Below are 27,360 nucleotides of genomic sequence, written 5' to 3' on the forward strand. Positions count from 1 at the left end.
TTAACATTTGCATCCGTATATGTATGCAGATCTGAGACCTGCTCTGCCTCAACTCAGTCCAGTCCTGTGGAGGGAGAGGAAACAAGAAATGCCTCTGGCTCCTCATGGCAGAGAACAGGGAGTCCCAGTGCTGCAAAAGTGCCACAAGCAACTGAGCCCTGCAGTGCTGAGCATGAGGCTTTAGCCTTCAAGGGACAGCGCAAGGAAAACACAACCAGACACAACCGTGTTGGCAGTCTGGTTTTGAACCTTTGACCCCCACTCTGGTGCCTGGTTTCATTATAATTTGTCCCAAGTAATTAGTAACATGTCACTCTGCCACCAGTAGTAATAGGGCCTTATAGTTTCCTCCATGGGCCTGGGCTTATGACATCCCCTGGTGTTCACAGCCCAGGGTTGTGCTCTGGCAGGTGCTGCTGGGGCTGTGCTGGGAGACGCCTGCACTGCAGCCCCCGATGCCCAGCCCTGGGGGCACTTTCTGCAGTGCTGGGACCAGCGCCCCGGGCAGCCCGGCACCAGCTCCTGAGCCAGAGACTCCAAGTCATGGGGAGAGACCTGGGGGCTGGCAGCCCAGGGGCTCTGCACACGCGGCCCCTCCACACCCATCGCTGGTCCCCGCACGGCTGCGCATCCCAGAGCTGCTGCCCTCACTGATATACAGGGCACGGGCAGATCCAAGGCGGCGCACTTGCTCTGCTTTGGTTCCTGTTCCACCCAAACTTTCAAACCAGCTGCCTGGGAGAGGCAGCATCATTTCTACTTGGAGGGTGCATCTATACAAGGTGCTTATTGTGCATTGGCCTATTAAAACTGCACAGTAGCACGATGGTTAAAAACCGTACTAATAACCTACTGTGCAGCATTACTAGGCTCATGCGCAGGAAGCATCACAAAATAACCGTGCTCCAGTGCGACTGCACAGTAACGCTAGCTCCTGTGCCTTTAGTTAGTATTTTAGAAACAAGTACTAACCTAAATGCCCAGTATGTGACATGCACTGATGAATATGTAGATCTGCCCAGAGAGACTCAACCTATCTCATGGCCTGTAATCAGCTTCCTAATTCTTGTTAATCTTCCTCCCCTCCACAAGTGTCAATGACCCTCTCTCCTTTTTAATGGTCCTGCAGATCCACTTTTCCAACTATCCTTTCTTCTGCAATGTCACTGCCTGATAGCCACTCTCTTCTGTTTCACAGCCCTGCAGACTGTGTTTAGCATTAGCTAAAAACTTCAACTCAGGTGTGGACATCTTATTTTAACTTGGGTGTAGAAATGACTGACCGTGAAGTATTGGAGGCCCTGTCAAAATCCTCAAGAAAGCTAGATTTTGTTTCATGAATCTGAATAAATGATGTACATTTAAATTTAATGATAGCAGGGCTTTTGATGCAATGACCGTTGACAATTTAACCTGGTTTGTTGTGTTTTTTAAACCTGATCTATATTCTAGCATAGGGGTTGTCAACTGGGTGCATGCATACCCCTCAGGGGTACTTGGAAAGGGGCTAGGGTGTATGCACAGGAGGGTGGGGACAGAGCAGTGTATTCTCATAATCCTTGACATCGAAGGGGTTAAATTATAAAATGTATGCTGATAGGGTACGTAGGCAGCTGGTCAATCTGGAAGCGGGTGCGCAGTAAGAAAAAGTTTAGGAACCTCTGTCCTAACAGGAACACATCACGTGCGGCCTTCTAGTTTCCTCGGTGGGCCTGGGCCTGTGAAGTCCCCTGGTGTTCACAGTCCAGGGTTGTGCTCAGGCAGGTGCTGCTGGGGCTATGCCGGGAGACACCTGCACTGCAGCCCCCGGTGCCCAGCCCAGGGCATCTGGGCCTTTCTGCACTGGCTGGATCCAGCTCTCCAGGGCAGCCCGGCGCCGGCTCCTGAGCCGGAGAATCCTAAATTGGGGAACCTCTGCCCTACCGTATTAGAGAAGCTTCTTGTTTTGCTTTAGCTGGAGGAAAATGCGTGTCGTGTACCGTGTGATGACGTGCCACACTGTCTGCATCGCTCTCTTCAAAATCCTAGATCCACTCGTGCACTCAGGATCTTGTTCCCAGTAGCCCTGGCAGGAGCTGACCTAGGTCCTAGGAAGTGGACATCCCTGGGAATGGGCAAGGGCGGAGATGTCCCAGCCTGGGGTGAAGGAGATGGGAAGGGAGAGCCTGGCTGGACAGGGCAACAGGAGCAGGCACTGGGGAGGGAAGTGGCCAGCTCCAGCCTGGCCCAGGCCCAGGCCCCTGCTCTGTAGCCAGCCTGGGAGAAGCACTGTCCTGTGAGCAGCAGAGAGGAAAAGCCAGTCCCTGCCCCTGCCTGGTGTCTGCACTGCTGAAGGAAAGGGTTTTCAGCAGGGACAATTTTGGGAAGACTGAAAATACTAAGACACCCATATTCTTGCCATACGGCCCTGGCTCGAGTAAAGCTGGAAAGGCAAATGGGGGACATCTAAAGAAGGCAGATTTTGACTTAGATAATGCACCCTGCAGCAGGAGGACAGCAGGCAGCACTGCAGTGAGACGGGCTGTCTGGGCAAGGGGCCCCGGCTTTGCCAGGAGCGCAACCACCGCAGTGCCGCCTGCCCCCAGGCCAGCGTGCTCCGCTCATCGTGGGAGATGTGCTGAACAGCAGAGGGGCTGCGTGGCATCACGGGGCAGGGCCCAAAGTGTGTAGGGAAGGTTGTGACCAAGGATTGTCACAGGAAGGGAACAAATCTGGTCAAATCAGGGCATGCCCTTGACTGAAGCCCCTTCAATTCCTTCCCGCCCCCACTCCCCTCCCCTTGCATTTCTCTCCCAGGCCAGCTGCAGAATAACTTCCCACTTCACTGCAGATTCTCCCTCAGGCCAGGAGACACCCTCCCTTATATTACTCCTTTCCAGTTACCCCTTTTCCCAGGATCAGTGAGGTTTTCACCATTCTTTCCAGGCCATTCCCTGATGGTTGGGATGAATCCCAAGTGGCTATTAAAAGGTCCCATGTGAAATGTGTCTTTCAGTGGAGTCTCGTGCCTTGCTTCACTCAGACAGAGAATTTAGGGCAGGCGTTTGCTTGTGGGTGGGAGGTGACATCTGTCTTTTCAAGGGTGTCGCTTCACATCCAAATTGAAAAGCTGCAGGGAAATCCTGGCCGTCTTCAATACGAGCAGGCCGTCTGACCCCAGACCTCGTGATGGGAACATGTGGAATAAAGGAAACCAGAGGCCTTTTGTGTCGGGAATGGAGAGATCCTGGCTAAAGCTAAGTGCGCTGCTTCCACTGAGACACTCCTGGCTTGAAAAACCAGGATTATCTCAGCACATAAAATGACTTCAAAAAATGGGGCTCTTGTCCCAGTTTAAAAGTCTGTCTCAGGAAAGCCATAGAGTCGCACCGTCTCATTAGAGGTGACTGCAGTGAGTGAGGCCGTGGCTGCTCCCTAGGACACGTTACTGACAATAAATGGTGCCACCCTGGCCCCTGCTGCCAAATTCCCAAACCCAGAGCCCTACACAGCAGGCTGGGGTCAGATTCATAGATTCATAGATTCATAGATGTTAGGGTCGGAAGGGACCTCAATAGATCATCGAGTCCGACCCCCTGCATAGGCAGGAAAGAGCGCTGGGTCTAGATGACCCCAGCTAGATACTCATCTAACCTCCTCTTGAAGACCCCCAGGGTAGGGGAGAGCACCACCTCCCTTGGGAGCCCGTTCCAGACCTTGGCCACTCGAACTGTGAAGAAGTTCTTCCTAATGTCCAGTCTAAATCTGCTGTCTGCTAGCTTGTGGTCATTATTTCTTGTAACCCCTGGGGGCGCCTCGGTGAATAAAACCTCACCAATTCCCTTCTGTGCCCCCGTGATGAACTTATAGGCAGCCACAAGGTCGCCTCTCAACCTTCTCTTGCGGAGGCTGAAAAGGTCCAGGTGCCCCAGTCTCTCCTCGTAGGGCTTGGTCTGCAGGCCCTTGACCATACGAGTTGCCCTTCTCTGGACCCTCTGCAGGTTATCCGCGTCCCTCTTGAAGTGTGGCGCCCAGAATTGCACGCAGTACTCCAACTGTGGTCTGACCAGCGCCCGATAGAGGGGAAGTATCACCTCCTTGGACCTATTCGTCATGCATCTGCTGATGCACGATAAAGTGCCATTGGCTTTTCTGATGGCTTCGTCACACTGCCGACTCACGTTCATTTTGGAGTCCACTAGGACTCCAAGACCCCTTTCCACTTCCGTGCCACCCAGCAGGTTATTCCCTAGGCTGTAGGTGTGCTGGACATTTTTCCTTCCTAGGTGCAGCACTTTGTATTTCCCCTTGTTGAACTGCATCCTGTTGTTTTCTGCCCACTTGTCGAACCTGTCCAGATCTGCTTGCAGCTGTTCCCTGCCCTCCGGCGTGTCCACTTCTCCCCATAGCTTTGTGTCATCCGGAAACTTGGACAGAGTACATTTCACTCCCTCATCCAAGTCGCTGATGAAGACATTAAAGAGTATCGGTCCCAGGACCGAGCCCTGCGGGACCCCACTGCCCACATCCTTCCAGGTTGAAGCCGACCCATCTACCACGACTCTTTGGGTGCGACCCTCCAGCCAATTCACCACCCACCGGTCTGTGTAGTCATCCACGTCACAGGCTCTTAACTTGTTCACCAGTATGGGGTGGGATACCGTTTCGAAGGCCTTCCTGAAGTCTAAGTATACAACATCCACCCCTCCTCCTGTGTCCAGGCGTTTCGTAACCTGGTCATAAAAATAGACTAGATTGGGCAGGCACGATCTGTCTGCCACGAACCCGTGCTGGTTTCTCCTCAGCATAATTTGTCCTGCCGGGCTCTCGTATATGTGAGCCTTGATAATTTTTTAAAGACTTTGCCAAGGATGGAGTCTTGCTCCACTATGTTTTCCCCCTCCTATTTTCACAGTGTATTCCTAGATTTCCTTGGTGGCGGGAAAGGAGACCAGGCTCCCCAGCTGGAGTTCAAACAGCTGCCTTTTACTCATCCCCTCTTCATCGTCTGGTACAACAGGAGCACCTAAATGCATGGCTCACTGCGCAGGGGTAGGTATCTCCTCCTGGAGATGCAGTGTGTGTTGATAGCCAGCCACTCTTTCTTCTTTCTTAAAAGTATACTGTGGGATGGGAGGTTGTTTCATGCCAAGCGAGGTGGCTGGCTCCGGGGATTTCAGTACGTGGCTATAAAAACGTTCACCTCTGGCTCAGGGCTGGGGTCCCATGCAGGTCAATGAGACCCCAAAGGCATGGCTGTCTGGGCCTTGTCGTGGCACCCTGGGGAGCGTCTTGGTGCACTTCCCACTGGACAGGTGTCCGTCCTGAATGGAAAAGCTTGCCTGGCAAAACTGTCAAGGGTGAGGTTTGCTGGGAAAGGATGTGGGGAAGCTCTTTAAAAAAAAGAAAGAAAAGAAACAAAGCAACCAGAATATTCGGGGGTGGACAGATCTGCAAGTCCGAAGTCAGGAATGTACCACTCTTGAGCTGAATTTACCCGTGTCATCTGTCCCCTCCTATCTTTTTTCCTGCCTATGCAGGGGGTAGGACTTGATGATCTATTGAGGTCCCTTCTGACCCTAACATCTATGAATCTATGAATCTATGAATCTTGCTAGAAGTGCAAGTTTAGCCCGTGTCACTCACAGGTAAGCTGCCCTGGGTCAAGTTGCCAGCGTTCAGCTTCGCTTGCTCGGTGACAGGAGCAGACAGACGTTACCAGGACAAGAGACCGGCTGAATCGTAGCGGGCAAGACCTCTTCTCACCCTGTGTCCAACAGTGCGCCCGTTAATCTGGCCACAGCTGTAGTTTCCTGGTGTAAGCGTCCTTCATATGGAGGCAAAGTTTGGGGAGCACTTTCTGAGGTCAAAGATTTAAACAGTCAGCCGAACAAGCCTCATCCCACAATGTCCTCTCCGCCCCTTGGTGGGAAGGACAGGAGGACTTGCACCGAGGTGACCCCTTTGGTCCGCCCTGCTCCGAAACCCCTCCTGTCCATCACCAACAGGGGCTCATCCACGCGGTATCGTGCTCTTCACGGGAGCCGTCTTGGGTAGGGAATCCCCCCTGGGCGGCAGAAAATGGAAGACATTCCCAAGCCGCGCAGGGATCAGAGGGTCAGGCTGGAGCAAAAGGGCCAGCGGGGTGAACGCGGGTGCATGATAAAACACTGCGGGGTGAGACCTGCCGCGCGCAGGGCAGAGAAATCCCATTACTGGGGAGGGTTGTTCCTTCCTGGTGCCTGTCCAGGCAGCTGCTCAGCTTGCTGCCAAGTGCCCCCGCCCCAAGATCCCCCAAACTCCTGGGGCTTTCTAAGCTGCGCCAGGCGAAAGGCCAGACTGCGAATGGGATGACAAGGTGTGTGGGGAGCACAGTGCCCACTTGGTGTTCCCACTGTGCTGCTCCACCACAACCTCTTGTGAAGTGACTACTTTTTGAGGTAGGATGTCTGTTATGTGGGCTGGCCTGGTGTGGGCATGGCAGGTGTGGCTGCACTAGCCTGCTGCTAACATTTCCCCACTTGCCTGGAGCCAAGAGCCCCCAAAACACACACACGCCCAGGGTCTCACAGTGCACAAAATTGCCCAGCTTTCACTGTTTGACAATCTGCCCCCTGGCGAAGTCAATGGCAATACACCCGGGGAGGTGAGCAGAGGGACAATCAGGTCATTAGTGCTTCAGCCCTGACTTATACAAGTAACGCATGACAAGGCCAGGATTTGAACCCACACGTGGATTAGCAGTCCATCGCCTTAACCAGTCAGCCACCTTGTCATGGTTTCCAAGGAAGTTAATTTTTACCCAGAACCCAGCTGAAGGTTAGTTGAAGTTTGGTGACTAATTAAAAATATGAGAGATGATGAAATGACAGCAGAAGTATATTCAATTACTGTTGATTGCTGTAGGCTTTTAAAGCAGCTTGATTATCCTATTGATCTCTGTCTAGTCATTGATAGAAAACATTTTCTTTTTTTTTACTTTAACTTTATAACTTAAATTAGCCGAAGGTGCGACTTGTGTTGAGTTCATACATTTCCTCTGCATGCCTCTTGTGTCTTGTACTGAAACAACACATGTAAATCATTTGAATGAAGCCAAACCTTTGAAAAGACTTAAATTGTATTGTTTTGCAGGCAGAAAGATTGTTGGGTTTTTTTGGCCTTTGGGAAGCAAAGCTGTGCTGTATTGCATGGTGATCCTGCAGTGAGGTGTATGAAAGAGAAACGTATGGATGTTTTTCCCTTAATTTTTAAAATACATGATCCAGTCATTCCTATTCCTCATCATAGAAACATTGGCCCTCAATCTTATCTTTCTGGTGTGTATTTCATGCATTTGTGGTTACTCCTACATTTCATGAAAAGGAGAGGAGACGCAAGCTCTACCGAGAGGTAACACAGTCACCGGTTACCTAAGGACTTTGGAAAGCTGAGCTTCGTTGCACCCTCTGCCACAGCCTGCCCTGCTGACCTTGGGCACATCCTTTTGTCCCTCTGTGCCTCAGTGCGCTGACCGTGAGTGGGAATGATCCTTCTCTACCTCACGGGGAAGTTGTGAAGATACATCCACCGTAGGCTGTAAGGCACGTGGGTGCAATGGTAATGGAGTCAGATGAGCTCCTAACATACAAAAGATAAAATGTTAATCCTTCTGCCCCCAGACTTCTGCTTAAACTGAGTTTTTTCCAAGTTCGTGGTCAATGGCTGGACTCCTCGTTTTAAATGTCATTCCAGCGTCCAAGCTCTGTGTTAGTCAAGTATAAACTGGAATGAAAAACCAAAACAGCTGAGTTTGAACCAGTGAGCTGTAGTCCTGCTACAGGTGTCTAACCAAGATGCTCCTTTGAGATTCAATTCTTGCAAAGCCCGTCCTGCACTTACATACTCCGGTAGTCTCAGTAAGCCTGTGACACTAGTTTTGCGTGATATGGATTTGAATTCTTCTTTTAAGCTCCGGGGGATGAACACCGCGTGTCGGCAGAGGGCAGCCCTGTGACACCTCGGGGCACGGCAGCAGTGCAGGTAAAACCGAGTCATGGCTCCTGCGGGAAGCTAAGGGAAAAGCAGGTTTGTTCATGTATTTCAGTAATTTTTCTTCCCACAAAGCACCTGCCATTTCTGTCCCTCCTCCGTTTTATTGTCAGTTTTTACCGGTAATGTATTTCCTTTCCACGTGCATCTTGTTTGCATGTGAAGACCCTCCTAGCTTCATCACGAGCCCTTCCAGATGTCATTATGTACTATACAACGCCAAGTGTGGGTTATTAAGGCATTTATAAACTTGATCGCTGTGTTGTTTTTTTTAATGAATCTTGAGAGCGGTAATATTCCCACAAGACTTCAAATACACTTCCACATATTTTTGATTCGTGTTATCTAAGGGAGGGTTGTGTGCGTAAGTGGCTTTTTGTTTTCAGTGGTATTAGAAATCAGGTGAAGGAGTAAAATGTAATTGGGTGTTTTGTGCTGAAATTTTAAACCTGTATTTCGGGTGTAATTGGAGACAAAGCGGCTCTTGCAGCCTCCTGGGGCTCTTACTGTACATGTCTCGTCAGGTCCATGTCCAGAGCGTGTGCTGCGTCCCTGCACCACGCAGGGGTCTGGACTTGTGGCGCTAAAAGCAGGATCACTTTCTACCTCCCCTCCCTCCCTGCTCCCTCGAAAACACCCGATACCGGTCGCTGCTGGAGACTGGTTACTTGACGAGATGGATTACTGGTTTGATTCAGCCTAGACGCTCTAGTGCTGGGGCTTTTAACAATATGTTTAAGTGAATATCGTACTGCAGGGTGACACACTCCCCACATCCTGGGATCATCTGCTCTAAGAGAGAAGCATAAGGTGATTTTTGCTCGGGTTTTTGCATGGTTTGGTGCAGGGCTGAGGAAGAAGAGAGGCTCTAGTAATATATCTGATAGAGCGGGAGGTTTCATGTCTTTGCCAGTCTGTCTTTTCCCCTGGGGCTCCCTGTAGGATCGTGTGGGTCTATTCCTTGGCCTAGAGCAGGTCTATGGGGTGTCTGGTTAGTTTTACCTCCTCCTCCCCAAGTGTCAGTGGAGACCACAGCGACACGCACACAAGGGCACGTGCGGGAACAGGGACGGAATAAATCCTTCTCTCCGCCCCGCATAGAAATGCCTGCAGACCGCCGCACGAGCTGGACGCCTCCAGCGCACGCTCAGCTTTCACTGAGCAATGCTGTCGGGTTGTCAGAGAGACATGTCATGGGGCTCACTGTAAGGCAGCTGGGAGCATCACTTAACACACGCGAGATACTACAGCTATGTCAGAAATGGCGTTTTAGTTCTTTCCTAAAAACTACATTTCCCTGTGACGTATTTTCAGTGAAATTCTAGGACAAGTGCCAACTAATTATATATCTATATATCTCTATATCGGGGGTGTCCAACGTTTTTGAATGTGGGGCCAGATCATGAACTTTTTATTACCCAGTGAGCCAGCGAGCCATATTCAAAGACCTCACAGGAAGCGGTATCACATCAGGAAGTGAGGTCACGTGAGCTTTGACACGAGTGAAGTTGCAGGAAGCGACAATGAAATGTTCTTCAGTCTTGAGAACAGCTGCTCCCAGCAATACGTGCTGCCAAACAGGGCAATGAACCGAAGTGCGTGACTCTAGATCTGGGAAAGAGTGCCACGTAACACATTGACTATAACATGTCAGTAGGTCCTGTTCGGCAAAAGCTCTCCTCAAGGCACCGTTATTTGGGATGTCAATTAGTGCCATTTGGATCGTGTCAGGAGCATCGGTGGCATCCGCTCCAAATGCATCTGCAAACAGGTCCAGCTCGTCGCTGCGTTCCCTGAAATCCTCACGTCTTTGTTTGAATTCGTCCAGCGGACGGCCGATCGGTGCAGAAAACTTGTCATGGGTCACAGTCCCAGCACATCCCATTAACGGTATTGTGAGATGGGTGACATTCTTCTTATTCAACTGTTTCTGAAACAACTGCAGCTTGTGAATGAAGGCTTGGACGTGTGGATTGACTGTTTATCAGTAAATCTGCCCAAGCCATCTTTCACAAATTCTCCATCGGACAGTGGTTTCCCTCTCTTCGCTATTGCCTCGGATATCAGGAGACGGATCGTGGTCGCTGCCTCCGACTTCTGCCTCGCAGCTCTGAAAGCAGACGGCTGCCCGGTCATGCTCCGTGTTAGAGACTTCACCCGAGCAAGTCTACTGCGCCCCACCGCGCTGCCACATTTCTTTGTGTGTTTTGTAGAATAACGGCGCTCCACATTGTCCTCCTTGCCGACAGCCACTTTCTCTTGGCAAATCAGACACAGGATGTTCCCGTTTTGTTCAACAACACAAAAATCAGCGGTCCAACTATCCCTGAAAACTCGACATTCTGCATCAATTTTCGTTTCCTCTGATTCGCCATTTTTTGAGCGTAGCGTAGGCCCTGTGGCTTATAGAGCCAAAATTAATTTTAGTCATATAAAAACGAGTTTGGCAGAGACAGGTGAAGTTAAAAACAACTCACCAATTCAAAATCACCATTTTATTACGATGTAGTGATACTGTGGTGTCGACATGGACCCCCACCCATCAGGTATAGTCATAATATGTACGGCACAGCCTGACACGTGCAGGTGCTGCCATCATATGCCAATTGCACCTCAAATGCCGATGGGGAGTCAGGGCAGGACTAGGACTTTTGTCTCCTGGGGCCAGTCCCGGTGTCTGTGTGTCATGGCTGGGGCAGCCCAGCCATTACTGGGTTTGGGTCCCACATGGGCAGCGCTGTCAGCTAGCCCCACAGTCCAGTCAGTTATTATAACCCAAGACAAAGACCCCTTTACACCCTCTGTCCTGGGCCGGCCAGAGAGACCCTGCCTGTGCGGCCCTACTGCCAGGTTCATGGTAGCTGCTGGTGGGCAGGGACAGGCGGGGAGGGACCCACTCTGCATCCAGCCAGCCCCTGCCCCAGAGACGGAAGGGGAGAAATAAATGGCTTCATAGCCCCATCCCTCGAGCAGAGCAGCCCCACGAGTTGGCGCTGCCCAAGGGGGGCCGGAGCGAGGTGGACGCTGCACTGGAGCCCCTCATCTGTACGGGCCCGCTCACCGTGGTGCCCGGCCGCCCGCGGGGGCGATGAGCCCAGCCCCGAGGGGTGAGCAGCTCCCCTCCCCTCCCCCACCCGCCTGTCCCCAGCGAGGGACCTCGGGCCACGGAAAATGGCTTGGCGGCCCGTGGGCCGTGTGTTTGACAAGCCAGATATATAGAATATATCTAATGTGTGCATGATGCTGCATCAATAAAGTTGCACTGTGTATTTGGTCTGTAATTAGCAGGTAATTCTTATACCTTGCAATGGCTGTAATTTGGGATAAGTATGTGCTCTCCATCTCTTGACACCTTCAAATCAAGACGGGATGTCCTTCTGGTAAACGTGCTTTAGTGAAACACAGGCGACTGAATTCAAGATAGGAGCGTCTGCTCGGGACAGCAGCCACGGGAGGATGCCCCAAGTGGCACCGCCCTGCACTTCAGCTGCCCGGGGCACACGCAGAAAAAACATGTGAATTTCTGCCGCTGACTTCCAGCGGCGGGTGTGAGCTCGTGTCCTGGTGCGAGGACAGGGCAGACACGGCTCTTGGGGTGAAAGTGATCTCTTTTATTGCACCAAATAAATCGGTGGGAAAATTGTTCTGTGCAGACTTTCAGGCACAAACTGCCCTGGTGAGGCTGAGGACGCATGTGCGGATGGTCTGTGCTGCTCCTGGGTGGAGCGGTGACCCGACACAGGCACACACGAACGCGCACACGTGCTCTCGCTCTCTGGGGATCGCTGGTGCTGCTCTGGAAGTCCGCGCTTCAAGGATGCGAAACCCCTATTTCCTCCTCGTGTCTATGGAAGAGGTACGGGTTTCACAGTCCCGAAGCGCAGACCCCAGAGCAGTGCCAGAGATCCCGCAAGCAGGCAGCACTGGCGCACACACGGGTGATACCATATTTCGGAGAGAGATGGGTCTCCTCATCCATTCGACAAGGCCGCTGGATGGACTCGCGCCCCCTTGCCCCCAGGGTTGGATTCTGGCACTGTCTTGGCATAAGGGATCAGGCAGCCAGGCCCAGCAGTGGGGTTTGGGGCTGTCCAAGCCAGTTGCTGTCGCCAGACTGCACGGGGTCTCCTGCGGAGCAGGCTGAGCCGTGGGTAGGGCCGCCTGCCCCAGGCTCTGCAGCCTAAAGAGGCAGAGCTAGGACTCAGCCTCCTCCTCATGGCCAAGGTGAAAGTGGTTGCTCCTTATTGCCCGTTCACTTCCTTACTGCTCTGCTTTTGTCTCTGGGCTCTGACTCCACGGTGCTCATCCACGACTCCACGCTGCCCCTACTGCCCCTCGCGCTCATCCCTGCGGGCACCAGTGATGCTGCCAGGGAGACCCTGAGAGGATCACAAGTGACTCCCGGGCTCTGGGTGCAAGGCTGAAGGGTGAGGAGCTCAGTGGGGAAGGGCCTTAGAGGGAGTGGACGCATCTTGCAGAGCAGTGCATTGGCTTCTTCAGCTATGGGATGTTGTTACAGAAGACACATTGTTGGGGAGACTTGGGATCCACCGGGCTGCCAGCTGCTCCTTCTCGCGCTGGGCCTCCAGCTGTTTCTCCTCCAGCCGTCGTTGTTCCTTCTTTTCTTCCCGTTGTTCCCTTTCACGCTGAGCTTCCAGCTCCAGCCTTTTCTCCTCCAGCTCCATCCTTTTCATCTCTCTCTCATGGAGTCTCTATTGCTCGCTCTCGGAGGGTGATCTCTCCGGAGCCTCCGGGCTTGACGAGTGGGAGTGTGGTCCTAAGTCAGACTCAGGAGTCGTAGAGCGTGAAGCTGATGCTGGTCCTGACTCGCTGGTGCACAAGTTTAACCAGCTCATCCTTCTTTAGCCTTCCTGTTGCGTGAAGGCCTCTCTCTTTTGCCCGTTCCTTCAGTTCGGGCACAGTCATCCGGACATACTTGTCTGCCATCCTGACTCTCTACCCTATCCAGTCGACCCAATGCCAAATTAGAAATTGTTTGCTCAAGGGATTTCAGTGACTCTATTCCTTTTCCCAAATTATGCCTCCAATACAGCAGGGTATTCGGATCCCACCTCTCCCACCACGTGTGGCGGGCCAGTAGGGGGCGCTCCTGCGTTGAGCCGCCCACCTCCCTGCGCCCGACCACCTTCCCGGCTCCGAGTGCCTCCCTGGGGTGCCTCCCGTCCGGCCGACCCCTTCCCTGGAGCACACCCGCTAGCCTGGGGTCCCGCTGCCACCATCCAAGGCTCTGGACTCACTTCTGGCTCTGCGCGCCTTGGAGAACGCAGGCCTGATCGTCCAATGGGTCCTAGACCCAATACAGGCACTTGGGGCACTTCCCCAAGTCAGGGGCTATTTAGGAAAGTCTCCCTTAGTCCACCGACCTAAGGGGCCTCCTTGGCATAATTCAGACCCACCCCTCAATAAGTCTCCCACACCGGTCACAAGGAGAACTGTATTGCTTACAGGGGGTAGAGCAATATCATAGAAATCTTACAGGAATATCAAAGGAGTCCCATAGAGCAAACCAGGGTGGCTGAGGTAGCCGTTTAAACGCATCTGAGTTACTGAAGCTAAATATCTAATCGGATCTCGAGTATCTTACTCACTCGTATCATCCAGAGGTGGTTGTTGTTTCCTCTGGAGGCAGGGCACTCTTGGAGCATGCGGTGATGAGGAGCGAGCCAGGTTCAGATTCACCTGGATGACCGCATGGCTAATGGCTGCCTTCTTCCTGGCCCGGGCTTTTAAATAACCTCTCTGACCTCAGCAGCCCGGTCCAATCGAAGCTGCCAATACTGGCCACAAGCCGACCAATCTCCCCCGCATCCCTGGCTACCTGGGCCCGCGCAGGGCCGGGTCTTTTTCCCCCCCTGCCCAGGTGACCAGAGCATCGCCTCCCAGGCGCCAGGCTTTTGTCATGCAGACAAGGTGGGAGATCCCCGCTCTGAGGGATTCAACACCAGCCTCTCAGGCTGGTGGAGACAGGTCTCTGGAGAGGGGCACCGACGGTGGCATTTCTGCCGCATCAGGAACGTGCATCTTGGGCAGCGGTCTGTGCGGAGGGAACCGCTGATGCAAAGGAGACGGCTGGGACCTGCTGGGAGCGGGTGTGCAGCTGCCAGGTTGGGCTCATGGAGTCGTGTTGGCTCCCTGGGGCTGGGAGACAGAAACGTGAACCCCAGGCCCCGGGTTCTGGTCATTTCTGTGAAGCATTTGCCCCCTCCCCTGCCAGCCTGCCCCCACCACCACCTTCTTTAGCCCACGCAAAACACTTCTGCCTTAATTCCCAAAGCAAACAAGTGCTCTTCACTGGGGGGAGATGGGGAGGGGGGCACAGCCCTTATTTCCCTGGGCACTGTGGCTTAGTCGGTTAAAACACCTGTCTTGTAAACAGAAGATCCTGGGTTCAAATCCCAGCAGTGCCTAACTCTCACTGCAATACCCCAGCTTCTTACCTTTGGAGTAGGATTGGTCTTGGTGTCAATACATAGCTTCCTGTCTCATGGGACTTTGGTAGACCCCTCTTCTTGCTCCAACATCTAAACCTGTCTCTAATGAACAAGAAATGGGTTCTCCTGCAGGATACGTGCAGTGTTTACAGGGGGGAAAATCAGAAAAAATGGGATCTCTTCCCTGTTTCTATGTGCAACTGCAGGCCTGTGCAATGTAAACCCCTATTTGTCATAGGAAATGCATGTTTCTGAATGCTGTTCTTCTTGTCAAGAGACCGTCTCGTGTTTTAAAGGTCCTCTCTGGTTGTCTGGGCCAGGGCCAAGTGAAAGGAAACTAGATCCCAGGAGCCGCGCCGAGCGCCACAATCCAGATTCCAGGGGCATCCTTTCTGAAATAGGGTTTTTGATTTGGACTTTCCAAATGCATTTAATGGGTCACAGATCAAGGATGGGTAGGAAACCACCGAGGAGAAAAATCATTTAGAAATGGACCGAGAGAGAGAGAGAAACTGAACGAGAGGCTGAGTCTTGCTGGTGCCTGGGCAACTCCTTTGGACCCTCTGGGTACATTTACATGAGATGCTTTAATGAGCATTACATTAATCTGATGTGCATTAAAGCACGGCCGTAAAACCATGCACTAGGCTAACGCACGATCGATCAGTGAAATGTGTATTTTTCTAATACCTGAAGATAGAGAGAGTTTTTACACATGCTCTAGGGTGCGGGGGAAGGTGCTTTAATTAAAGTGGATCCAAAACCCACCCAAATTCAAGCACCTGGAGTGTCTCATATATCAGCATCTCCACACTTCAATACTTCAAACAAGCTTTAGTTGTAGTGCCCCTTCCACCATTTTGAAGCACGGGGACACTGCTACATGAGACGTGGCGGCTGGCTGTAATCACAGCGCGTGTGAGCAGCCTCCTGGCTCATGTACAGTCACCAGCAGGTACTAGATTTAATGCTCGCGAGAGCACCCTGGCTGAGACTCCCTCCAAACAGGGGGCAAGGACGGCTTGTCTGCCACCCCTGCCTGGCTGTAGCTCCCTGGGGCCAGCTTCTGCCTGCCTCCAGTTCGTGGGGGTTTCCTTGGTGGGCCTGTCTGGGCAGCAGCAGTGCTGCACAGGCCCGGCTGGAGCAAGGAGGCTCTGCTGCTTGCTCCCTGGCCCCTGGGCATTGTGCCCCTGTGGTGCGGGTACGTTCTGGCTCCAGCACGGGAGCCAGCCCCTGGCCTTGCTGTGGGGACCTCGTGGGGCATCTGCCTGAAGTCCCTGGCAGAGGAACCCTGTGGACATGGCAGCTTCCCTGCCCCTGAGACGCTCGGTCCTTGGCCCCAACTGGGCAGCAGAAGAGACCACAGACCTTCTGGTGATTTGGGGCAATGCCGAGGTGCAGCGGCAGTTCTGCCAGGGCAGGAGGGCCAATGCTCTTCTCTGAGCAGTGAAGGCTGCGTGGCTGCTGCGAATGGTGGTCACTGAGCACAAGAGATGGTCCAGAGTAGCTTGCAGCACCATGCCCTGCATGCAGGAGCCACCCAGCATCCTCACTCGCAGGGACCCAGGCCCTGGGCAGCATATCTATTCAAGCACTGGAGGTCTGCCGAAGCCCCTGCACCAGACCAGACCTGCAGAGAAGACCCAGACAAGAGCCCTCAGGCCGGCAGCACCCGTGTCCCCTCTGCTGCACGGCTGCCTGAAGCGTGAGGAGCTCCCGCAGCAGGCGCTGCCCGTCTCTCCTGCGCTGCATCTACCAGGAGCGGGACCGGGGTAAAGGGAGGCTCTGAGCCAGGGACCTCCCTGTCCCCCCCAAACCCGCTGTGGGACTCAGGCCTCTTGGGACCCCCAGGCTGCTGCCATGAGTCTCCTCCTGGGCAGGCGCAGGGAGGAGCAGGGCAGTGTCTGTGGCGGGAGGGGACCCAGGTGGGGCTTCACAAACACACCCACCCCTAGCACTGGCCGCGGGCGAGCATCTCCCCTAGTCAGCTCTGGGTCAGCGGGATGGGCTCCCCTGGGGAGGGAACAGAGGACTGAACGGGTTTCCTACCTTCCCGCGGTCCTGGAGGCGCTGGGTGACACTGAGCGCAGCTTCCTCCGGTGTCCCCTGTTCTTCCCTCTCCTGGTCTTCCTCGTCCTGCATCTTCTCTGTGGCCGGACTGGGACTCACTGCAGCAGGAAGGAAAGTGGGGGGTGAGTCCTTTGCCCCCGAGGGGAAGACAGGTGCAGTGTGGAGGGCAGAGATGGGGCCGTGCTCCCCTCGCCAGCCAAGGGCCCCCTGTCTGCAGAAATCTCCCAGGGCCCTCTCCATCCCGCTCCTCCGCCCCCGCAACCTCACGGCCCCCGTGGCTGTGAGCACACTGGACTGCCCCACTGACCTGGGAGGTCCCTGTGCCCCCACAAGTGACCCTGCCTCCCCCTTCACCCACCCCCACCAAGGCCACCCCACGCACGGGGACCGGGAGGTCGTGTGGCTCAGCCCCCTCGCCTTGGCCAGGATGCCGCTGCCCAGCCCTGTGCAGGGTCTGCCTTGCCCCCTGGAGTGAATGGCCCTGAGACTGGGTGGCCCCAGCGCGGCTCCTCACCGGTGCGGCTGGCGCCAGGGGCCGGGGGGCTCGCAGACCCCAGGGAGCCGTGTGGGTCTGTGGAGGAGGAGCTGCAACTCAGGCTGGGACTGGGGCTGGGGCTGGTGCAGGACGGGCTCCGCTCCTGCCCCAGGGAGGCTGGGCCCTCCTCCACGTCTCTGCAGGGGACTGCCTCCTGCCGGGGGGCTGCAGGACCGGGCTCCAGGCTGCTCCATGCCCCGGGTGGGGGGCTGCACAGCTCTTGTGCCCCGTGCTCCTCTCCTCCGGGCTCCCGCCTGCCCAGGCGCACCCAGGGCCACCTCCACTTGCACCTGGAGGTGGTGGGCTGCTGCAAATGCTCTTCTTTGGTGCTGGCACGTACTGTTTTTTTACGCCAGCACACAGGGCACAGCCACGTCCTCGCCTTGATGGGCCCCTCCTCTTCATGGCCGGGGGGGCCCAGATGTTCCTGCCCAGGCCCCCGCTGTGATCTGCTGGCACAAAGCCCACCTTGGTGGTCCTCCTGCTCGGCACCCGCCTCAGCCTGTCCATCCTGGCACTGAGCAGGAGCAGTCATCAGCTGGGCTTCAAGGCACCCCTGTGCACCCGTCTGCCCCTGAACCTCCTGCTCTCCAGGAGACAGGCCGGTGTCCCCGGGGATGCCCCCATGCCGCCAGCCTCCTGATCACTTGGGGATCATGGGCAGGGAAGCCCTGGGCTCAGGGGCAATGACCGCAGGAAGCTGGTTTGGACACAGCTCCCTGCTCCGGCCCCTGACCTCTGGCTCCACGTGCCTGCCTCAGGGCTGAAGCCCCCGGCAGTCCAGGCAGCTGCTGGGATTAAACCCGGGGCTGGGATTGGGGAGTGCCCAGCAGAGGAGGGCAGGGACCCCTTCCCTGGGACCTGTGGGTGCCCGTCAGCGCCGCAGCTTTGGGCTCCCTGCCCGCTCCGGCCGGGCAGCGCTGGCTGAGCTGGGAGGGCTGGGAGCTCCTGTACCTGGGGATGTTTCCAACCCCGTGGAGCCGGTGTGAGAGCATCAGGGCCGCGGTCACCACCTTGGAGCGGGGCGGACTTTCCTCCCCTTTCTGCAGTCCCCTGCACAGACATGGGACGCCCCCGCATGTCTTAGCGCCGGCTAGAACTTAGCACGGGGGGTCTTAGCGCAGGCTACAACTCCCCGCTGAAGTGAATGGAGAGCCTGGCACATCCTGGTAACCAAGGATCCCGCTCTGGAGGTGTCTGAGTCCTGCCCAGTGACAAGAGCAGGAGCTGCATGATTGTGCAGAGTGAATTATAATCTCCTGCTGGAGGCACCCGAAGTGCAGGCCTGCTCCCCATGCCATGTACTAGAGAACTGTGTGGCTGGACAGCAGGGTGCCTTCCTCAGCCTGGCTGCAGAAGCCAGGACACTGCTGGCCCCTTCCTGTTAGACACAAGGCGTCAGACAGACTTTTTACCTTCTGGCCATAGGAAAAAATCAAGTTCAAGGAGTCTTGATTTAGGCACCCAGAATTAATGGATGCTTTGATTCATCTCATAGCCCCTAAACATCCTGCATACATAATGAAGATAATATTGTGCAGAAACATTTTGTAATAATAATAAGAAAATCTCTTGTTTGGGAAGCTCCTAGATCAGCACTTCTGTACTCCTGAGCCTCAAGGCGCTTCTCGTTGGGCTCCACTCAGCCCTTGCTGGACTCACAGACACCCTCACAAATGCCAGCTCTTGCTTTTCACTCGTTTTTGGAATACAGACAAAATACTGGAGCAATTCTCCTGTTGCAGAGAAGTCAGAAAGAGCGCGACGGGTCCCAGTGTTTTTGGCACTCTGGGTTCCCATGTGAAATGCCGGGGTTTCAATTGCGGATCGTGTTTGCACACCCAGCAGTTCTGACACTGCAGGTTATGCTGCAGCACCCTTGCAAGGATGTCAAGGCACCTCGGTGTGCCCTGTCCCCCGGCTGAGAACCACTGCATAGAGGGATACTGTGAGTGCTCTGGGAGGGCGGAGGAAACCAGTTCTTCTCTGCGTGGAGCAGGGTGTGCACGCATGTTCTCCCAGCCCCTTCGCCTCCATGTCGCTGCTCTCAGGGTCCGTCTGGGCCGCTGGTGCCGGGAGGAGGACACTGGCCCCTGCACACCCTGCTGCTCCACCCACGTGCTGGGCAGCTGCTTGCATTGCTGAGGTGCCCTGTGGCTGGGAGCCTGCAGCAGGGGCAGGAGCTTGCTCCCCCGCGCCCGCTCGTCCAGCTCAGAGCCAGCCTTTCTCCTCATGGCACGGCAAAGCGAGCGGCATTGCAGGCTCCGTGTGTGGGAAGTGGGGCTCGGAGCAGGGAGCCCTTCGCCGGCTCTCGCAGTGCCCGGGACCTGCTGCCAGGGACGTTGAATCCACCCAGCCTCGGGCTTCCGGACGGTCTCCAAGGAGGCAGCAGCAGGAGAGGTCCCGGCCAGGGCCCGGGCAGCCCCTGGACTCGAGGGAAAACGTCTGTGTGACACCTCCCGGGCAACACGGAGCTGCCAGCAGTGTCCTGGCTTCTGGAGCCAGGCTGAGGAAGCACCTGCTCCCGGTCCTGTAGCTCTGCAGCACATCCCATGGGGAGAGGCTTGCAGTTGGGGCACCTCCAGCAGGTGAGTATCGGGATCGGGGTTTTGCATTTCCCACCGAAAATGGAGTAAAACACAGATTTCCCCCCTGTACCTGAGGAAAACATGGATTTCTCATTTTAATGGAGAAACCCATGGATCGTGCATGTTTGCAAAGAGCTCTCTGCAGGCTGACAGACTTCAGGCCCGCAAGAGGGTTGTGGTGGGGGACCAGGAGGAGGGCGGTCAGGCAGGGGCACTAGGTGCATGTACATGCACATGGCCCGGGCAGCGTGGAGAGCAGCTCTGCAGGTAAATTGGGGGCAGGGATTGAAGCCCCTCTGGGGAGGGAGGCAGGGAGCTGGGCAGGGCTGGGGCGGGGGCTGCTGCCCAGCCGAGCAGTGCGTGGGGTCGGGGCCACAATGTGCGGCCTCAGGGGGCAGGGGTGCTGCCAGCTGCCTGCTGCGAGTTCAGGCTCCTTTCCTGCTGCCCTCTCCCGGGGCCTCTGCAGCCACCAAGCACGGGGAAGCTCCTTGCCATCACGTGCTCCACGCTGCCCTGGCGATGCACTCCCTGCCCGCGCAGCTGCAGCCAGGGGCACAACCCAACGCCCAGGTCCACGGTGCGCCCACCCCCGTTTCACACAGATCTGAGAGGTGTGGGTCCCTCTTGCCCCCCAGGAATACGCCCAGCGGCAGGGAGCTGGCTTCACCCCCAGCCGAGCCCCCAGCAGGTAGGCAGCAGTTGTGGGGGGAGCCGGGCTCTGCTTTGCTGCAGCCACTGCCTCCTGCAGCCTCCACGCTGCCTGCAGTGGCTTGCTTGAGTGAGGATTAACCCACGCAGCTGCCTCAATGACCAGATTGAACCTTTGTTGCTGAACCAGGCATATCATTTTATCAAACTATCAAATCATGCGCGGACGCTACTGGTGCCTTTTGTGATGATGACACGCTCCTGTGAAGTTGGAGCTACTGTGAAGTTGGAGCCAGCGCTTGGTCTCTCATCAAGTCACTGAATAGTGCCACCCTGGCATTTGCACCAGACGTGAGGATGACACCAGGAGCACGCGTGGACTCCTGCGGACTCTGCCCGGGCCTTGGACATTGGATTCAGGAACGTGCATCTTGGGCAGCGGTCTGTGCGGAGGGAACCAATGATACAAAGGAGACGGCTGGGACCTGCTGGGAGCAGGTGTGCAACTGCCAGCTCTTCACTGGGGTGAGATGTGGAGGGGGGCGCAACCCTTAATGCTGTGGCTTAGTTGGTTAAAGCACCTGTCTTGTAAACAGGGGAGCCAGGGTTCAAATCCCAGCAGTGCCTACCTCTTCATAGCTCACTGCAAAGCCCCAGTTTCCTACCTTTGGAGCAGGATTGGTCCTGGTGTCAATATGTAGCTTCCTGGCTCCTTCTTCCCACTTCGTGGGACTTTGATAGACCCCTCTTCTTGCTACAGCATCTAAACCTGTCTCTCATGAACAAGAAATGGGTTCTCCTGCAGGATACGTGCAGTGTTTAGAGTGGGGCAAAATCAGAAAAAATGAGATCTCTTCCCTGTTTCTATGTGCAACTGCAGGCCTGTGCAATATAAACCCCTATTCATCATAGGAAATGCATGTTTCTGAATGCTGTTCTTCTTGTCAAGTGACCATCTCATGTTTTAAAGGTCCTCTTTGGTTGTCTGGGCCAGGCCCAAGTGAAAGGAAACTAGATCCCAGGAGCCGCGCCGAGCGCCACAATCCAGATTCCAGGGGCATCCTTTCTGAAATAGGGTTTTTGATTTGGACTTTCCAAATGCATTTAATGGGTCACAGATCAAGGATGGGTAGGAAACCACCGAGGAGAAAAATCATCTAGAAATGGGCCGAGAGAGAGAGAGAAACTGAACGAGAGGCTGAGTCTTGCTGGTGCCTGGGCAACTCCTTTGGACACTCTGGGTACTTCTACATGAGATGCTTTATTGAGCATTACATTCATCTCATGTGCATTAAAGCACGGCCGTAAAACTATGCACTAGGCTAATGCACGTTTGATTAGTGAAATGTGCATTTTTCTAATACCTGAAGATACAGAGAGTTTTTACACATGCTCTAGGGTGCGGGGGAAGGTGCTTTAATTAAAGTGGATCCAAAAGCCACCCAAATTCAAGCACCTGGAGTGTCTCATATACCCACACTTCAATACGTCAAACAAGCTTTAGTTGTAGTGCCCCTGCCACCATTTTGAAGCACGGGGACACTGCTACATGAGACGCGGCGGCTGGCTGTAATCACAGCGCGTGTGAGCAGCCTCCTGGCTCATGTACAGTCAGGTACTAGATTTAATGCTCGCGAGAGCACCCTGGCTGAGACTCCCTCCAAACAGGGGGCAAGGACGGCTTCTCTGCCACCCCTGCCGGGCTGTAGCTCCCTGGGGCCAGCTTCTGCCTGCATCCAGCTCGTGGTGGTTTCCTTGGTGGGCCTGTCTGGGCAGCAGCAGTGCTGCACAGGCCCGGCTGGAGCAAGGAGGCTCTGCTGCTTGCTCCCTGGCCCCTGGGCATTGTGCCCCTGTGGTGCGGGTACGTTCTGGCTCCAGCACGGGAGCCAGCCCCTGGCCTTGCTGTGGGGACCTCGTGGGGCATCTGCCTGAAGTCCCTGGCAGAGGAACCCTGTGGACATGGCAGCTTCCCTGCCCCTGAGACGCTCGGTCCTTGGCCCCAACTGGGCAGCAGAAGAGACCACAGACCTTCTGGTGATTTGGGGCAATGCCGAGGTGCAGCGGCAGTTCTGCCAGGGCAGGAGGGCCAATGCTCTTCTCTGAGCAGTGAAGGCTGCGTGGCTGCTGCGAATGGTGGTCACTGAGCACAAGAGATGGTCCAGAGTAGCTTGCAGCACCATGCCCTGCATGCAGGAGCCACCCAGCATCCTCACTCGCAGGGACCCAGGCCCTGGGCAGCATATCTATTCAAGCACTGGAGGTCTGCCGAAGCCCCTGCACCAGACCAGACCTGCAGAGAAGACCCAGACAAGAGCCCTCAGGCCGGCAGCACCCGTGTCCCCTCTGCTGCACGGCTGCCTGAAGCGTGAGGAGCTCCCGCAGCAGGCGCTGCCCGTCTCTCCTGCGCTGCATCTACCAGGAGCGGGACCGGGGTAAAGGGAGGCTCTGAGCCAGGGACCTCCCTGTCCCCCCCAAACCCGCTGTGGGACTCAGGCCTCTTGGGACCCCCAGGCTGCTGCCATGAGTCTCCTCCTGGGCAGGCGCAGGGAGGAGCAGGGCAGTGTCTGTGGCGGGAGGGGACCCAGGTGGGGCTTCACAAACACACCCACCCCTAGCACTGGCCGCGGGCGAGCATCTCCCCTAGTCAGCTCTGGGTCAGCGGGATGGGCTCCCCTGGGGAGGGAACAGAGGACTGAACGGGTTTCCTACCTTCCCGCGGTCCTGGAGGCGCTGGGTGACACTGAGCGCAGCTTCCTCCGGTGTCCCCTGTTCTTCCCTCTCCTGGTCTTCCTCGTCCTGCATCTTCTCTGTGGCCGGACTGGGACTCACTGCAGCAGGAAGGAAAGTGGGGGGTGAGTCCTTTGCCCCCGAGGGGAAGACAGGTGCAGTGTGGAGGGCAGAGATGGGGCCGTGCTCCCCTCGCCAGCCAAGGGCCCCCTGTCTGCAGAAATCTCCCAGGGCCCTCTCCATCCCGCTCCTCCGCCCCCGCAACCTCACGGCCCCCGTGGCTGTGAGCACACTGGACTGCCCCACTGACCTGGGAGGTCCCTGTGCCCCCACAAGTGACCCTGCCTCCCCCTTCACCCACCCCCACCAAGGCCACCCCACGCACGGGGACCGGGAGGTCGTGTGGCTCAGCCCCCTCGCCTTGGCCAGGATGCCGCTGCCCAGCCCTGTGCAGGGTCTGCCTTGCCCCCTGGAGTGAATGGCCCTGAGACTGGGTGGCCCCAGCGCGGCTCCTCACCGGTGCGGCTGGCGCCAGGGGCCGGGGGGCTCGCAGACCCCAGGGAGCCGTGTGGGTCTGTGGAGGAGGAGCTGCAACTCAGGCTGGGACTGGGGCTGGGGCTGGTGCAGGACGGGCTCCGCTCCTGCCCCAGGGAGGCTGGGCCCTCCTCCACGTCTCTGCAGGGGACTGCCTCCTGCCGGGGGGCTGCAGGACCGGGCTCCAGGCTGCTCCATGCCCCGGGTGGGGGGCTGCACAGCTCTTGTGCCCCGTGCTCCTCTCCTCCGGGCTCCCGCCTGCCCAGGCGCACCCAGGGCCACCTCCACTTGCACCTGGAGGTGGTGGGCTGCTGCAAATGCTCTTCTTTGGTGCTGGCACGTACTGTTTTTTTACGCCAGCACACAGGGCACAGCCACGTCCTCGCCTTGATGGGCCCCTCCTCTTCATGGCCGGGGGGGCCCAGATGTTCCTGCCCAGGCCCCCGCTGTGATCTGCTGGCACAAAGCCCACCTTGGTGGTCCTCCTGCTCGGCACCCGCCTCAGCCTGTCCATCCTGGCACTGAGCAGGAGCAGTCATCAGCTGGGCTTCAAGGCACCCCTGTGCACCCGTCTGCCCCTGAACCTCCTGCTCTCCAGGAGACAGGCCGGTGTCCCCGGGGATGCCCCCATGCCGCCAGCCTCCTGATCACTTGGGGATCATGGGCAGGGAAGCCCTGGGCTCAGGGGCAATGACCGCAGGAAGCTGGTTTGGACACAGCTCCCTGCTCCGGCCCCTGACCTCTGGCTCCACGTGCCTGCCTCAGGGCTGAAGCCCCCGGCAGTCCAGGCAGCTGCTGGGATTAAACCCGGGGCTGGGATTGGGGAGTGCCCAGCAGAGGAGGGCAGGGACCCCTTCCCTGGGACCTGTGGGTGCCCGTCAGCGCCGCAGCTTTGGGCTCCCTGCCCGCTCCGGCCGGGCAGCGCTGGCTGAGCTGGGAGGGCTGGGAGCTCCTGTACCTGGGGATGTTTCCAACCCCGTGGAGCCGGTGTGAGAGCATCAGGGCCGCGGTCACCACCTTGGAGCGGGGCGGACTTTCCTCCCCTTTCTGCAGTCCCCTGCACAGACATGGGACGCCCCCGCATGTCTTAGCGCCGGCTAGAACTTAGCACGGGGGGTCTTAGCGCAGGCTACAACTCCCCGCTGAAGTGAATGGAGAGCCTGGCACATCCTGGTAACCAAGGATCCCGCTCTGGAGGTGTCTGAGTCCTGCCCAGTGACAAGAGCAGGAGCTGCATGATTGTGCAGAGTGAATTATAATCTCCTGCTGGAGGCACCCGAAGTGCAGGCCTGCTCCCCATGCCATGTACTAGAGAACTGTGTGGCTGGACAGCAGGGTGCCTTCCTCAGCCTGGCTGCAGAAGCCAGGACACTGCTGGCCCCTTCCTGTTAGACACAAGGCGTCAGACAGACTTTTTACCTTCTGGCCATAGGAAAAAATCAAGTTCAAGGAGTCTTGATTTAGGCACCCAGAATTAATGGATGCTTTGATTCATCTCATAGCCCCTAAACATCCTGCATACATAATGAAGATAATATTGTGCAGAAACATTTTGTAATAATAATAAGAAAATCTCTTGTTTGGGAAGCTCCTAGATCAGCACTTCTGTACTCCTGAGCCTCAAGGCGCTTCTCGTTGGGCTCCACTCAGCCCTTGCTGGACTCACAGACACCCTCACAAATGCCAGCTCTTGCTTTTCACTCGTTTTTGGAATACAGACAAAATACTGGAGCAATTCTCCTGTTGCAGAGAAGTCAGAAAGAGCGCGACGGGTCCCAGTGTTTTTGGCACTCTGGGTTCCCATGTGAAATGCCGGGGTTTCAATTGCGGATCGTGTTTGCACACCCAGCAGTTCTGACACTGCAGGTTATGCTGCAGCACCCTTGCAAGGATGTCAAGGCACCTCGGTGTGCCCTGTCCCCCGGCTGAGAACCACTGCATAGAGGGATACTGTGAGTGCTCTGGGAGGGCGGAGGAAACCAGTTCTTCTCTGCGTGGAGCAGGGTGTGCACGCATGTTCTCCCAGCCCCTTCGCCTCCATGTCGCTGCTCTCAGGGTCCGTCTGGGCCGCTGGTGCCGGGAGGAGGACACTGGCCCCTGCACACCCTGCTGCTCCACCCACGTGCTGGGCAGCTGCTTGCATTGCTGAGGTGCCCTGTGGCTGGGAGCCTGCAGCAGGGGCAGGAGCTTGCTCCCCCGCGCCCGCTCGTCCAGCTCAGAGCCAGCCTTTCTCCTCATGGCACGGCAAAGCGAGCGGCATTGCAGGCTCCGTGTGTGGGAAGTGGGGCTCGGAGCAGGGAGCCCTTCGCCGGCTCTCGCAGTGCCCGGGACCTGCTGCCAGGGACGTTGAATCCACCCAGCCTCGGGCTTCCGGACGGTCTCCAAGGAGGCAGCAGCAGGAGAGGTCCTGGCCAGGGCCCGGGCAGCCCCTGGACTCGAGGGAAAACGTCTGTGTGACACCTCCCGGGCAACACGGAGCTGCCAGCAGTGTCCTGGCTTCTGGAGCCAGGCTGAGGAAGCACCTGCTCCCGGTCCTGTAGCTCTGCAGCACATCCCATGGGGAGAGGCTTGCAGTTGGGGCACCTCCAGCAGGTGAGTATCGGGATCGGGGTTTTGCATTTCCCACCGAAAATGGAGTAAAACACAGATTTCCCCCCTGTACCTGAGGAAAACATGGATTTCTCATTTTAATGGAGAAACCCATGGATCGTGCATGTTTGCAAAGAGCTCTCTGCAGGCTGACAGACTTCAGGCCCGCAAGAGGGTTGTGGTGGGGGACCAGGAGGAGGGCGGTCAGGCAGGGGCACTAGGTGCATGTACATGCACATGGCCCGGGCAGCGTGGAGAGCAGCTCTGCAGGTAAATTGGGGGCAGGGATTGAAGCCCCTCTGGGGAGGGAGGCAGGGAGCTGGGCAGGGCTGGGGCGGGGGCTGCTGCCCAGCCGAGCAGTGCGTGGGGTCGGGGCCACAATGTGCGGCCTCAGGGGGCAGGGGTGCTGCCAGCTGCCTGCTGCGAGTTCAGGCTCCTTTCCTGCTGCCCTCTCCCGGGGCCTCTGCAGCCACCAAGCACGGGGAAGCTCCTTGCCATCACGTGCTCCACGCTGCCCTGGCGATGCACTCCCTGCCCGCGCAGCTGCAGCCAGGGGCACAACCCAACGCCCAGGTCCACGGTGCGCCCACCCCCGTTTCACACAGATCTGAGAGGTGTGGGTCCCTCTTGCCCCCCAGGAATACGCCCAGCGGCAGGGAGCTGGCTTCACCCCCAGCCGAGCCCCCAGCAGGTAGGCAGCAGTTGTGGGGGGAGCCGGGCTCTGCTTTGCTGCAGCCACTGCCTCCTGCAGCCTCCACGCTGCCTGCAGTGGCTTGCTTGAGTGAGGATTAACCCACGCAGCTGCCTCAATGACCAGATTGAACCTTTGTTGCTGAACCAGGCATATCATTTTATCAAACTATCAAATCATGCGCGGACGCTACTGGTGCCTTTTGTGATGATGACACGCTCCTGTGAAGTTGGAGCTACTGTGAAGTTGGAGCCAGCGCTTGGTCTCTCATCAAGTCACTGAATAGTGCCACCCTGGCATTTGCACCAGACGTGAGGATGACACCAGGAGCACGCGTGGACTCCTGCGGACTCTGCCCGGGCCTTGGACATTGGATTCAGGAACGTGCATCTTGGGCAGCGGTCTGTGCGGAGGGAACCAATGATACAAAGGAGACGGCTGGGACCTGCTGGGAGCAGGTGTGCAACTGCCAGCTCTTCACTGGGGTGAGATGTGGAGGGGGGCGCAACCCTTAAT

The 27,360-nt window shown here is 56.4% G+C and overlaps 1 non-coding gene across 1 annotated transcript; it reads left to right on the forward strand.

Annotated features, from left to right (window-relative positions):
* The first annotated feature begins 14,364 nt into the window (after positions 1 to 14,364).
* On the forward strand, positions 14,365 to 14,438 carry TRNAT-UGU (transfer RNA threonine (anticodon UGU)). Its single transcript has one exon. It is a non-coding gene; the product is annotated as a tRNA-Thr (tRNA).
* Positions 14,439 to 27,360: the final 12,922 nt, after the last annotated feature.

The sequence above is a fragment of the Alligator mississippiensis genome, chromosome 11 (assembly GCF_030867095.1).
Source record: "Alligator mississippiensis isolate rAllMis1 chromosome 11, rAllMis1, whole genome shotgun sequence".
Classification (NCBI taxonomy): domain Eukaryota; kingdom Metazoa; phylum Chordata; order Crocodylia; family Alligatoridae; genus Alligator; species Alligator mississippiensis.